General features: G+C 40.5%; 1 non-coding gene across 1 annotated transcript; it reads right to left on the minus strand.

Moving 5' to 3' along the window:
* Nucleotides 1-1,779: 1,779 nt before the first annotated feature.
* On the minus strand, nucleotides 1,780-1,915 carry LOC146404721 (small nucleolar RNA SNORA21). Its single transcript, XR_014842646.1, has one exon. It is a non-coding gene; the product is annotated as a small nucleolar RNA SNORA21 (small nucleolar RNA).
* Nucleotides 1,916-14,347: the final 12,432 nt, after the last annotated feature.

The raw sequence follows: 14,347 nt of genomic DNA on the forward strand, positions 1-14,347 counted from the left end.
ATTAGGCTCCCTGTTGTTCCACATCCTCACCAGCATTTGATGTTGTCAGTGTTTCAGATTTTGGCCATTCTGAGAGGTATGTTGTAGTATCCCATTGTTGTTTTAATTTAATAAACATTTTACTTTGGAATAGTTTTACATTTATAGAAACGTTTCAATATAGTACAGAGAGTTCCTATGTAACTTTCATCTGTCTTTCCTCTTGTTAACACTTTATAGAATCATGGTACCTTGTCAGATCTCATTTGACATTTACTAGTTTTTCCATTATGTGCTTTTTTCTGTTCCGGGAGCCAATATAGGATTCCACATTGCATTTAGAAATGCTTACTTCTGATTTAACCAAAAATTGTACTTTAATCACATTAAGGGGACTGAGAGAAAAGAAATGAGGGATTTACATATAAAGGAGAGTGAACTCCTTTTCTTTCATACCAGAGCAGATCCCATCTAAAACTCAAAAGTCAAAAAAAATTTACTGAGGTAGGAATAATGTTTTTAAAAATGGAAGTAATTGTAGAATAGACGACTGAAAAAATGGAAAGTGGTTGCCTCTGTCTCTTGAGACAGAGCCAATGTGGGCTTTGGAAAGAGAATGCTGGGTTTTTGTTGTGATGACTTTATTACCCTGATGTTTTTAATTATATGCTGGTGCTATTTTATGAAAATAAAAATAAATGTAAATACATAATAAACAGAAAATCTAGTATTTTAAAAATCAGCTAACTAGAAAACTTTCAATAGGTTAAAGGATATTAATAAACCATTTTCAGAAGCAAATAAAAATACCTAATAAATGTCAAAAAGCAAATTCAGTCTCTCTAAGAATCCAGTAAAGGCAAATTTTAAAAATAGCAGGTTAGGAGTTCCCGTCGTGGCTCAGTGGTTAACGAATCCGACTAGGAACCATGAGGTTGTGGGTTCAATCCCTGCCTTGCTCAGTGGGTTAAGGATCTGGCATTGCTGTGAGCTGTGGTGTGGGTTGCAGACGCAGCTCAGATCCCACGTTGCTGTGTCTCTGGTGTAGGCCAGCAGCTACAGCTCTGAATAGACCCCTAGCCTAGGAACCTCCATATGCCACAGAAGCAGCTCAAGAAAAGGCAAAAAAAAAGACAAAAAAAAAAAAATTGGTTAAAATTTTTTCAACCGACTTATAAAAGAATGGTAAAAGCAATAATATTAAACATTGATTTTTATGTAGTGAGGCAGGCATTCAAACATTGTTATTGAAATGGGATAAGTACTACTTTTTTGTAAAGTACTGTATAAATGTGTATTGAGAACCTGAAAAATGTTCATGATCTTTGACTCAGTAAAAATCACCTTGGAGGTATTACCTTTGGAAATACATCTTAAGGAATCCAAAATATAGAGCAATCTTTACATGTAAAAAAAAAAAAAAACCCTTATGATTTCAAACAAAAAGTGGTATTTAGGAAGTACCCCTACCAATTCTAATGCTAATGTAATAATAAGATTTAGAAAAAGAGTAAAGATTGTGTATATAGCATGATTTCAACTGTGTGTAAGAAGTACTGTAGGTGAAACTTTAAAGGAAATTCATCAATATATTTATTTATTTTTAATGGCTGCCCCAACCCGGCATATGGAGTTCCTAGGCCAAGGATTGAATCTGAGTCACAGCTGCGGTCTAAGCCGCAGCTGTGACAATGCTGGATCCTTAACCCACTGGGGCTGGGTCAGGGCTGGTCAGGGCTGGTCAGTGGACCTGAGCCACTGCAGTCAGATTCTTTTTTTTTTTTCTCATTTTTTCTTCCACCTTGTCACACCACCGATTGAGGGAAAACAACACAACATTCTGCTGCTTCACCCAAAAGGGTGTTTTCACTCTGCCCTTTCTTGATGGCTCAGTGGGTCATTATCAAAGGGCCCTCAGAGTGCTTTTAGAAAGGGGAGAAATTCACCAATACTGGAGTTAATGGCTTTTATTAAAAAGTGGTGAGATTGTGGGTGATATCGATTGATTTGGATTTTTTTTTTTTTTTTTTGGTCTCTTGTCTTTTCAGGGCCACACCTGTGGCATATGGAGGTTCCCAGGCTAGGGGTCTAATCAGAGCTGTTGCCACCAGCCTACAGCACAGCCACAGCAACGCCTGATCTGAGCCGCGTCTGCGACCTACACCACAGCTCATGGCAACACCAGATCCTTAACCCACTGTGCGAGGTGGGGATTGAACCCACAACCTCAAGGCTCCTAGTTGGGATCGTTTCTGTTGCTCCACGATGGGAACTCCTATATTATTTTCTAATGAGAATACACTGCATTTACCACTTTGAAGAACTTTTAAGTGTTAATTAAAGAATGTGGGTTGCTTGCACAGACACAAGGCAGGAATTTTCAAGTTAAGGACATTGATTTTGATTCCACTTTTGTTCTGGTGCCCATATGCCTTCCTGTCTCCTTCCTAGCACTCTGTCTCCTACCTCCGGGGCTTTGGTTTCAAATAGTTTATTTTTTTTTTTCATTTGCCAAACAGATATTGAATACCTAATTGGTCCAATGCATATGCAGGATCCTATAGGATGCAAATTGATATAAAGCAGAAGAAAGCATGATCTCCTGAATCACAGGTTTAAGCCTCAAGAGGAAACACAAGTACATAAATAATTACAGCACAAGGTAACAGATATTATTAAGTTGAACCCTATGAAATTACATCTTTTGTAGAAAAAAGTCAACTAGTGACAATTTCATGTAATTATAGATGCTACGCAAAGAAGAGTCTTCAGATATAATATACTTTCCAGTGGTATTATTTTTCTAATAGGAAGTTTCTTATAATGGAATTTCAAGCACTGGAATAGTTGCTAGGTGACATGAAATGATAAGATGCTAGTGAAAAGAGCCTCTTATTCTCCTGGGCTCTTAGCAGATTCTCCACTGAGTAAGGTTTCTGGAAATCATAGTCAGCTTTCTTAGAGCCAGAGATGTGAGTTGAATAAGAGTCGTCTGCAGAGAAGTGGTAATGAAAACTATGAGAGTGGGTGTGCTTGGAAAGGGAGATGCCAAGGAAAAGAAGTGAGTATAATGTGTAGTGAGTGCAGAGAGCTGAGCAGAGGAAGGGCAGAAGGGAAACAGAACAGCACAGGCCTTGCAGAATCAAAGAAGAAAGAGCTTCAAGGATGCTTCCTGCAACAGCGTTACAGGATGGATAGAGAGGCTGACAGTTAATGAGGGCTATTGGATCTGTCCATAGAGAACATTAATTAACCAGAGAAGAACATGTTTCCTAGCTTGATCAGAGCAGAATCCAGACTGCAAAGTGTTGGAGTAAGAGTAAAGCAGGATGCACAGTGATTAACAGCCATGGGTCCTGGAGTCACATAGCTAATTTATTTCTTTGTTCTACTGCTAAATGGCTAGGTGACATTAGACATTGTAACTTACCATCTCTGTGTTTCCATATCCTCAATTACAAAATGAATAAAACGACAATAGTCCCTCTGCTGCAATATATTGCTTTGATGGGCTCAATTCTTTACCTCTCTTATAATCACACCCTTCTCCATGTAACCCACTCTGATTCTGGGCTCAGCCTTTTGACTTTCTTTGACTAATATAATGGAAGTGACCACGAGCCACTTCTAACCTCAAGAGGCCTGTGTGTTTCTTTCTGCCCCTCTGCCATCACTTGGCAAATATACCAGTCTGCTGGAAGAAGAGACACATATTGGAGTAAAGCTCACTTTCTCTGGGAATCCCAGCTGAGGTCTGCCTTGATCAGCTGACTCCTAAAGGTGAGCAAGCCAGTCACCATCAACAGAGCCATCTAGCCACCACCACATACCTCCCCTCCTATCTAGCTAACCCCAGATATGCAGACAATGTACACTTACTGCTGAATGCACCAAGATGGTAGCTTGTCAGGCAGCATCATTGTGCAAACAGATGACAGATGTATCCACTTTATACAGTGGTTGTAGGGTTAAATAAAATCATATGTGTTGACCAGGTTGAACAGTATTAACACAAAGCAGTTATTTAAACAAGTGTGCGTGGTTATTATTATTAGAGATAGTGATTATTTTCCCGGAGTCACTCAAGAATAAGCTGAGACACAAGCGTATGCTGGGCAGGCCAATAACTTGGTGCCTCTCCAAATTTAGCTATTTTTCTATCTTTCTAATTGTTATTTGGTGAAAGAAGACGTGAACAATTTCTTTTAATAATCACTGATAGAAAACTGATTTACTTGCTTGGCTATTTCCATTAGCTGAAGTTGAGGGTGGGGGGAATGACAAGATATCTGCTCCTTATGAGTAATTCCACTTCCTCTCTAGTGTTCTTTGTGGTTTCCAAACAAGAATAATTCTGAGGAAGTATATTGAAGGGTGTAAAACTCAGAAACGAAAATAAACCTTTTATTTCCAGTAAATGACCCTATACCAGGCATTATTCAGTTTGAGAATTTCAGCTGCACCAGATTTCTGACTCTTAGCTGACTGACTACATGTTGATTCATAAAAGTACTTAACAGAAATAGGATGCACTCACCAGGTTTTTTTTTTTTTTAATTATTTCCACATGAAATCAAAGGCCTGCCTCAGCAGAAGCAATGCATATTTCCTCAGTTGTAGAGGAAGTTTAATATTCCTTAGATTGAAAAAGAATCCTGGACACCTTTACAACAAACCCACATCTTGACAGCTTTCAGGTCACCTTATTATGGGGAAACTGCATAATCAAATGCCCCTTTTTTAATGACATATGGCAGAGATGTTGACTATAGTGCAGGTGAAGCAATGCAGAATCTCATGTTAGCATCTTGCTTTAAGGTTATATTTGATTACCTGGCCTGGAATGGGAGGTATTAAAAACATGCCTTGTCAAACCAAAGGGTAAGAATGCTCTTAAATCCAGCTCCCATTTCCTGCTTTCCTTCCATTATTAATTGAAACAAAGCATAATGAGACTATTAACCATTCCTTGAGGAATGAATGTTAAATACAAGCAGCAAATCGCAGTTCTGGAGTTTATACCCCAGCAGGTTCAAGCTAATTATCCAACAAAATTTCCTCACTTTTAACTGTCCTAAAAAGGCTGAGGATCCTACTGGCAAGGTCCCTAGAAACTGAAGTCCTTTGAAATTGTGCCAGTGTAGGGAGCAAAGAAGCTCTTGTCAGTAAGTCTCTCATCCTATTTCACTGTTGAAATCCCAGATCTGCCATGTATTAGCTGTTTAATATTGGACTAGTTAACTTCTCTATGCTTCTCTTTTCTTATCAATAAAATGAGGACCATAATAATACTTCCTACATGATTGTTTCATGGAGACTTAATTCAATAATCCACGTAAAATGGTTGATGGTTTGTGTGACAGTACCTGCCACGTGATCCGAGCTCATTGTTTTATTCAACAAATATTTACTGAACCTACTATGTACCAGTCAATGTTCTAGGCATTCAACAAGACAGACCATATAGTCTGTCTTACACAAGGTGAAGGAGACAGCCAATTAACCATGAATAGACCCAATGGGTAAATGTTAGAGTGTATTAGACAATGATAAATTACATGATACAAAAGGAAGTTAGGCAGGGCCGGGTAAATGGGAGGGTGAGATGGAAGTAGGAAAAGTTGCATTGTTGAATAGGAATATAAGTCATATCACAATAGAATTGGGGCAAAGACTCAAAGGAGGTGATGGAGTGAGCTGGAAATATAGTCTGGAGGAAAAAAATACCAAGCTCAAACTAAGACTCAAAGGCAAGGGGCCAATGTGATCTGAAGGAACCAGGGGGGAGTGGTAGGAATTGATGTAAGAGCAATAAGAGGGTCTGATCACTTGGGGCCTTGAAGGCCATTCTCAGGGCTTCAGTTTTTATCCTGAGTAATATGAAGAACCGCTACAAGATTTTGAGTCAAGGAATGGCATGATCTCACATTTTAAAGAAATCGCTCTAATTCTCTGTTGAGACTAGACTGTAGGGAAGAAAAATAAAGTCAGGGTGACTCATTGCTACTGCTGTACCTCAGGTGAGAGATGATGGAGGCTTCATCTGGGGTTTGGGGTTTAGAGCAGAAAGGTAAGAGGGTTAGCCATGGAGGGTGGTAAGAAGTGGCTGGATTTGGGATGGACTTTAAGGACAAAACTACCTGCATTCCCTGAGAAATTAGATATGAAATGTGAGAGAGTCAAGTCAGCCAGCCTGAGTAACTGGAAAGATGCAGTTACCAACTACTAAAATGTAGAAGGTCGTGGGCAGGAAAGAGCAAGAATTTAGCTTTGTTACTCAAAGAAACAGCTACTTTTGTTAGTATCCCATGCTGCCTTGTACTGTTCTAAATACATGAACCCGCCTTATCTCTTCCTCCAGATGGCAAACTACTTGGACTAAAAATCATATCATGTCCTTTTAAAAAACCACCCAGATTAGCTGAAATGGCTCAATTCCAAATTTGCAACACGCATACCAACTACATTCCCGGTATTTGCTAAGTAAGCTAAACAGCTATGGTCCATCCTTTAAAGACGTATCAGGAAAAAAAGAAAAATCACTGGAGGATGACCTGACTGTAGAGAGCAGATTCCTTCCCAGATATATAAGCACTATTCCTGGGGTTAAACCAGGGTGTCTGGAAGCCAGATTCCTGAACTGCAGCACACTGGAGCTGCTAAAATACTTCTATTAACATCAGTTTGAAGTGGTGCCTTTGGTCAATATGGAAGAATGTTATCAGAAGCACTTTTACTTTCTGTCAAGCTCCCATTTCTTTACGAGTGAATGCCAAAGTCTGTACAATAGCAACAGAGACCTGAATATTTCATTGTCTTCTATGATCTTATATCTTATTCTTCTTCACTTGTCTTTTTCTGTTCAATATGCTTCTGACTCAGTAGGCTTCTTCCAACTGAGGAGCCCTGTCCCTGCTATTCCCTTTACCCAAAACGCTCATCCCCCAGATAGTCACAAGGCTCTCTCTTTCACCTTCAAGACTTTCCTCAAACATAAGCTCTTCATTGAGAGTTACTCTTACCACCATATTTGAAATTGTAGCCCCTTCACTCCCCAGAAGCTCTCATCCTCCCTATCCTGTTTTCTTCTTTCTCTACTGATCTCTTTCTGATTAATATCTCCCTGGCATCTCAGACCCACATGCTCAGAGATTCCATTTGTTTTGTCCACGAATGTATTCTCAGCACCTAGAAAGTCACCTGCCCGTAGAAGGCATTTGGTAAATATTTATTGTGTAAAAGGTTTTAGGATTAGGCAAATGCTTTGGAAAACTGTTTATTAGGTGGCCAATTTGAATTTTGTAACTGATCGTATTTTCCTCTTCACTTTGACTACTAGGAAATTTAGAACCAAATTTATAGCACTTATATAGGTCCTCACCTGTACTTTTATGGTTTATGGTAAAAGATCTCAATTCTGTAGCTGGGGATCCTGGGTTTGAATCCCAGGATCACCACTTAACAGATGTGTGACATTGTTTACTTCTGTGTCTTGCTTTTTTCTCTTGGCCATGAAAATAGTAACTTATCTCAAAGTGTTGTTGTGAGAATAAAACAGGACAGTAGAACCATGCTCAGTATATTGAAAGAACTAAATGATGGTTTGCTGGTATTATTAAGATGACCAACAATCTCAGTTTGCTTGGGACTGAGGGGTTTTCAACACTACAACCAAGGCAGTCCCAGGTATAATATTTTACTTTTTTACAGATATTTCCTTTTGTCTCTTTTTATTTCTTATTTGTATTTATTTCATTTTGCTATACATATGTTTGAAAGATGCTTTGCATTCCTTATGAAACAAAGTACAATAACAAATATGAATATACCATACACCTTATAAAGGAAAATTTTTGGCAAATTAAAGCAGAGTCTTTTCTACTCTGACAGGATTTAAATTTACTCTTCTCAATACTGTTTGCAAAGCAGAGGCAACAAAAGATGAGGCAGAGATGACAAAGCCTGAAAGGCTCTATCATGAGCAAGTTTAATATAATACAGCAGCTATAAGATTACGTAAATGAAAAGACTAACCCTGTTAACTGCTACACAATACTGGTTGATATTCTTATAACAATCTAGTCTTACGATACCTTGACGTTTCTTGAATAACAGAGAAGTGCTGATGAAATGAGACCACATATTTTAGAAATACGATATGTGTATGCCTGAGATCCCCCACAAACGCCTCATGTAATTAGCTTCTCCTATGATTGCCTTTGTTGGTATGTTCCTCCTCTTATAATGCTTGTGACTATCTGAAGTTCGAAACAAGCATTGATATCCTTCTTAACCCAAGGTTATTAGAATGCCTGGATGGTGATGTACAGAGCTCTGCAGACTCCCTCCTTAGCAAAACAACTATAACGGGTAAAAGCGATTTTAAAATCTATTTTAAGGCTTTGAACATTGTCTCAAGAGCATATGGGAAATGGAAAATCATCTAGTCAAGAAAACCTGGTATCTTCACAAGAAGAGTGAGAATCTATGGCATGTGAGTCATGACTTGCTCCTTCCTCTGGCTCCCAGCTTGGCCTAATGGAAAATCTACTACGGGAAAGTGAGGCCGGGACCCGGTGCTACCTCTTCCCAGCTCCCATTCCAGGGCCACAGTTCCAGCCCCAGAGGAGGAGGCCACCAGCACTTCTCATCCCTACTTCTGTGCCCAGGATTTCTTCTGTAGAAGCTCTGTTCCAGGCAAGAGCAGCTGAGCAGTCTGGGGCTCCTTTCTTCCACTTAGTCTCCACTCATAGGGAACTCTCAGTGCAGCAGGAAGGTAATATTGGACCCAGTCACCTCTACCATAGCTAGCTGACAGAGTGAATGTTTCACACCCAAAAAAGCAAGACAAAAAGACCATAGTCTAAGGTCCCTACCCAGTGCCCTACTCATAAAGCAGGGTGTCACCTCAAGTAAAGTGGGCCCCTGTCCCCATCTCTAGCTTTGGTGGAGAGATTTTCTTCAGGGAGAGGGGGAGATAAAGCCTCTCAAAAAGATATGTGAACTCCATTATTCACGGCAGCATTATTTGCAAGAGCCAAGATATGGAAGCAACCCAAATGTCTATCAAACAAATTGATAATGAGGATTTGGTGCATATATATATATATATATATATATATATATATATATATAATATATATAATGGAATATTAGTCTTAAAAACAAAATTTTACCTTTTTTTAACACCATGGATGGACCTAGAGTTTATTATGTTTAATGAAACTAGTCAAAGATAACTCTGTTATCATTTATATGATATATACCTATATGTAGAATCTAAAAAAATGAAACAAATAAACATACTAACAATAAAGAAACAGAATCACACGTATAGAGAAGAGTCATGGTTACCTGCAAGGAGAGAGAAGGGGGGAAGGGGAAATTAGCAGTGAGGATTAAGAGGCACCAACTACCATGTATAAAATAAATAAGCTACAAGGATATGCTGTACAGCACAGGGAATATAGCCAACATATTATAATAACTTTAAATGGAATATAGTCAGTAAAAATATTGAATTGCTATGTTGTATGTCTGAAACGAATGTAATTTTGTATATAAACTGTACTTCAATTAAAAAAAGACACAGTATGTAGTATGTTGGGAGTGTAGATGCTAAAAGTGAAATGTTTAGGTAAGCATGTTACATTGCTATTACTATCATTTATTTAATCAGTGCAATGCTGAAGATATAAACATTATCTCCTTTAGTTCTCAAACTGCCCTTGCAGAAAGCAATACTAAGAGCATTTTTTTGTTGTTGGACATCTTTGTGATCATACCTTGAATTTACTCCTTATGGGTAAACTGCTTCTCTCTACCTCATTTTAGTTCTTTTTCTGAGTTTATGTGTTGTTCATTTGGTTGAAACATATTCCTCTCTTTCCTCATTTTGCTTAATTCTCTGTGTTTATGTCTGTGTTGGGTAGCTGGTAACATTTTCTTCTTTTGGAGACGTGACCTTATGTAGGAGACATGCTAAGGGAGCCCAGAAGTATGCTGCTCTCTGGTCAGGCAGAGCTATGTGCTCTGGGGTGTCCCTATGTTGGTTGTGTGCCCTTTTCTATTGCAGTGGGGCCAACTGTTATATGTGAGCTGATAGGTGGAGTTGACGCCCCTCCTGGTTGTCTGAGAGGTTGTGCTTCTTGCATTGGCTGTGAGCACATTAGGTTGGGGGTGTTGTCTTCCCAAGCAGTTGGCTATGTGACCCAGAGGGCTTGGAGTTGGTGCTGGCCTGCTAATAGGCAGGGGTGGGCCCCTGGTACCAGTATACTAGAGGGAGGATTGCAAAACAGAGCCAATGAATAGCTCCTCATAAGGGGCCTCCCCAAATGGCTGCCACCAACATCTCTGTTTCTAGCAAAGTCCCAGTTGACTCCTGCATCTCTGGGAGACTCTCCAAGATGGAGAAGTAGGTCTGACCCAGGCTCCTTTTAAATTAATGCCTCTGCACTGGGACTTGGAGCATGTGAGATTTTGCATGTATCATTTAAGAATGGATGCTCTGTTTCATATAGCCCTCAAGCTCTCCTGTATGCAAGTCCCACTGGCCTCCGAAGTCAAATATTCTGAGGGCTCATCTTTCTGGCTCAGGGCTCCCTGGCTGGGGAGCCCAATGTGGGGCTTGGATCCCTCACTCCTTGGGGAGGACTTCTGCAGTTGCAATTATCCTCCCATTTGTGTGTCAGCTTCTTGGGTCTTGGTTATCCTATGTATCCATATTTCCTACCCATCTCCTTGTGGTTCCTCCTTTATATCTTCAGTTGAGAATATCTTTTCTGCTGCTCTTTGGGTTGTTCTCATATTACTCTTTAATTCCTTGTAATTTTGGTATGCCCATGGAAGAGATGAGGTCAGGGTCTTCTTACTCTACCATCTTGGCTTCTTCCTCTAATACCCTATACTTTAAAAACAGGTGACAGAAGATGAAAATGTTGATCAAGCCTGAGCTTTCTCTGTCAATTGTAATATCAGTGAAACACAAATGACATATTTTTATACAGTCACAGCTCTTATCTAGAGACAATACCACACAGAAGGCATAAATCCTGTCTAATAGAAGTGAAAGCAGAACCATAATTGATGTATTTTTTAATTTTTCATCTACCCTGTATAACTAGCTAGAATTTTAATCTTTAGAGAGGAATTCCTGTATTTTATTTTATTCCTCCTTTGCCTTCCACTTTACAAAGAAACATTCAGACTCTCATAATCACTTTGCATCTACTTCAGTTGTTCATAGCAACTCTCCTTAAAAAATTTCCCAGATAGATGCACTAAAATACCATCAGCTCCTTCCCATGCTGATATTGGCTTCCATCTTGGGAATTCATAAGTATAACCTGTTCCCATGGATGTCAGCAGATCCAATGTGTACTCTTGTTCTATCTTGCTCTCTCTCCCAAAACAGCCTTTTTCTTGAAATTGTTATCTAAATGACAACTCTCATCCAGTTCATCTAAAATGAAATAAATTGTCTCAAGGCTTTTTGCGATCAACTCCTTCATCTAAAACTACTTCAGACAACCCCTAGGACATTACCTCTCTACAGGCATGCTGTTGTTGGCCTCCCTTTTTAAAAAAATAATACGGTTATATCTTCATAGAGTTCTTTATTTGTGATTCCCAAGCATTTGGGGAATGTTAGATCATCAGGGCAGGGTCCCAAATGCAAAATCTGCTCCCAGTGGTTGTCTCCATCACTATGGGTACTTCATAAACACTGGATTGTAGCAGTCTAGGGCCTTCAAGATGGGGTTGGTAGGAAGTACAAACCAGAGGAATTTTATAGCAGGAGAAAGAGGCACCAAAAAGCCTAAAGACTTTTCCATGGTCCCCTGATAAGTTAGGCTGAACCCCAGACACAGCTCAGACATGCACTCCAGGCTTTGGAGAGAAGCCATTGGGAGGTGGCCAGGTCATTAACAGATACTTTGTAACCACAAAGACCATGTTCTGGAGAAGTTTTGGGGGCCTCCATGGTCTTGTGAAAGAGGAAGAGCACCCTTCCCAAGCCAGAGGAGTAAAAGGAAAGGGAAGAGATTGGACAGGATTTTACTGCATGAGTTAGGAAACAAAAATTCACAGAAGAGCTTTCCCAAGGCAAGCATTTGCTAAGGCCCTCCTCTGTGTGGCACCAAAGAAGAGGAGAACAAAGGAGACAGGTGACTCCTTCAGGGAGCCCACCACCACCTGGTAGGAGCACTACTGGGTAAACAGCAGGATCTGAACAAGGAAGAATGGGGTGAGGGCTATGGCAGGTGTGGAGGGCATCGGCTCACTTAGGGCCATCCTCGTCCAAGTCACCAGCACCTTCATTTGACCTCTGTAGTTGCCTATCAGCTGCTTTCCTGGAGCCACCCCACAGCTGCCAGAGAGTGAAAAAAAATATAGTGTCACTCCCTTGGCCTCTCCTAGCAAGTGTAGCAAAATCCAAACTCCTTATAGAGGACTCCAAGGCTCCAGAGGCTGGCTTTTGCCTCTTCCCAGACCTCTTCCCCCACCATTCCCTTCAAATGTCATTATTCCCCCAACCCTGTCATGGGACATTCACACATGCTGTTCTTTGCTCTATGAAAATTCTTGTCTCAACTTCCCCCACATCAGCGTCCTCTAGTCATTCAGATCTTGGCTTACTTGTCTTCTCCTCAGAAAGATCTTCACCCAGGTTCTTATATAAAGTAGCTTGGGCAAGTCCCTTTCCATCACGTGACCTTGTCCTATTTCCTTCAAGGCAGTTGTCCCTATCTGAACTGCTCACCCTCCTTTATATACTTGTTCACTTACATATTGCGGTTCTTCCTGTATTAGGTAGCTCTTTCTGTAACAATAGCCTGAGACTCAGTGGCTTAAAATAGAAGACTGATTGTTGTTCATGAGGCTCCAGGTCTGCTGGAAGCTTCATGTGGTCTTGGCTGGGCTCACTCATGTGTCTGCAGAGATTAGTCTAGTGGCTCTGCTGATCTTAGCTGGGTACTCTCCCATGTTTGAGTCTCTCCTATACATGACCTCATACCTATCAGCAGGCTAGCGTGGGCTTGTTTTAACGTGGTGAGTAGAGTTCTGTGTGAGGAGAGAGAGAGTGGGAGACGAAGGAAGAAGGAAGGAGTTCACAAGGCATCTTAAGGTTTAGGCTCAGAATGTGTCTACCTCCCTTTAAGAAGCAAGGTCTTTGTGTTGGAGCGCTTCAGACAGACCACAGTATTTGTCCCCCCTCTGGCTAAGCAGATAACAGTGTCCATCCCCACCACCTTCAGTTCAGTTCAGAGGCATCTCACAGCTCAGAACCCCACGAGGAACAAAGGTTTGTGTGGAAAATGGTTATATTGAGTTAAATGGGTGTTCCACTGTGGCTCAATGGGCAGCATCTCTGGGGCGCTGGGATGCAGGTTTGATTCCCAACCTGTGGCCTGGGAACTCCATATGCCGTGGAATGGCCAAAAAAAGAGGGAAAAAGTTATAATTTGTTAATAAACACCACGTTTAAAAAAAAAAAGGAGTTCCTGTTGTGGCTCAGTGGGTGAAGAACATAACTATTATCCATGAGGACGTGGATTTGATCCCTGTTTTTGCTCAGTGGGTCAAGGATCCAGCGTTGCCTCAAGCTGTAGTGTAGTTTGCAGATGTGGCTCAGATCCTGTGTTGCTGTGGCTGTGGCGTACACTGGCAGCTGCAGCTCCAAGGTGATCCCTAGCCTGAGAACTTCCATATGCCACAGGTGTGGCCCTAAGAAAAAAAAAAAAAAAAAAAAAAAAAGAGGGAGAGATAAATGTTTCCTGTGCCTGGAGAAGTAGAAGGAGAGTAACATCCACATACAGTTATAATCATAGCACTTGTGTTGTTATGTTCGAAGTGTTAACACAGGATCAAATAAAGTGATTATATATAAAACACGTAGAAGAGTGCCTGGCACATAGCAAACACTGTTAAGTGATCCTCCTCCTCCTCTCCATACTTGCTGTTATTATTATTATTGCTTATTGTTGTTTAGTGTTGGGAAGATTTACAGTTTTATGATTTCTGATTTGTTACGGCCTTCCTGCCACACCACCTTTCTAAATTCAACCATTTTTGTGCAAATTTATTCATCATCATCTGGGCAAAAAACTGTATGGAAGGGAGGGCTAACACATAAACAGCTAAATAACATTTTTCCTGCCTTCAAGAACAATCTAATTTAAAAGAGGTATAATGCACACCTGACAGATTGTCCTGTGAAAGGACAAAGCTGAGGAAGGAAGTCAGCGACTAATAGTAACTCATTGACACTTGAAGGGGGAAAGGGGATGCTTCCATACCAGCGGTTCCACAGGACACAATTTATGGGGACCTAGATATAGCTGCTTTCCCTTTCTCAGCCAAATCC

The sequence above is a fragment of the Sus scrofa genome, chromosome 3 (assembly GCF_054392235.1).
Source record: "Sus scrofa isolate SSC_HxYL_T2T_F1_AM1 chromosome 3, Sscrofa_HxYL_maternal_Yorkshire_Landrace_v2.0, whole genome shotgun sequence".
Taxonomy (NCBI): domain Eukaryota; kingdom Metazoa; phylum Chordata; class Mammalia; order Artiodactyla; family Suidae; genus Sus; species Sus scrofa.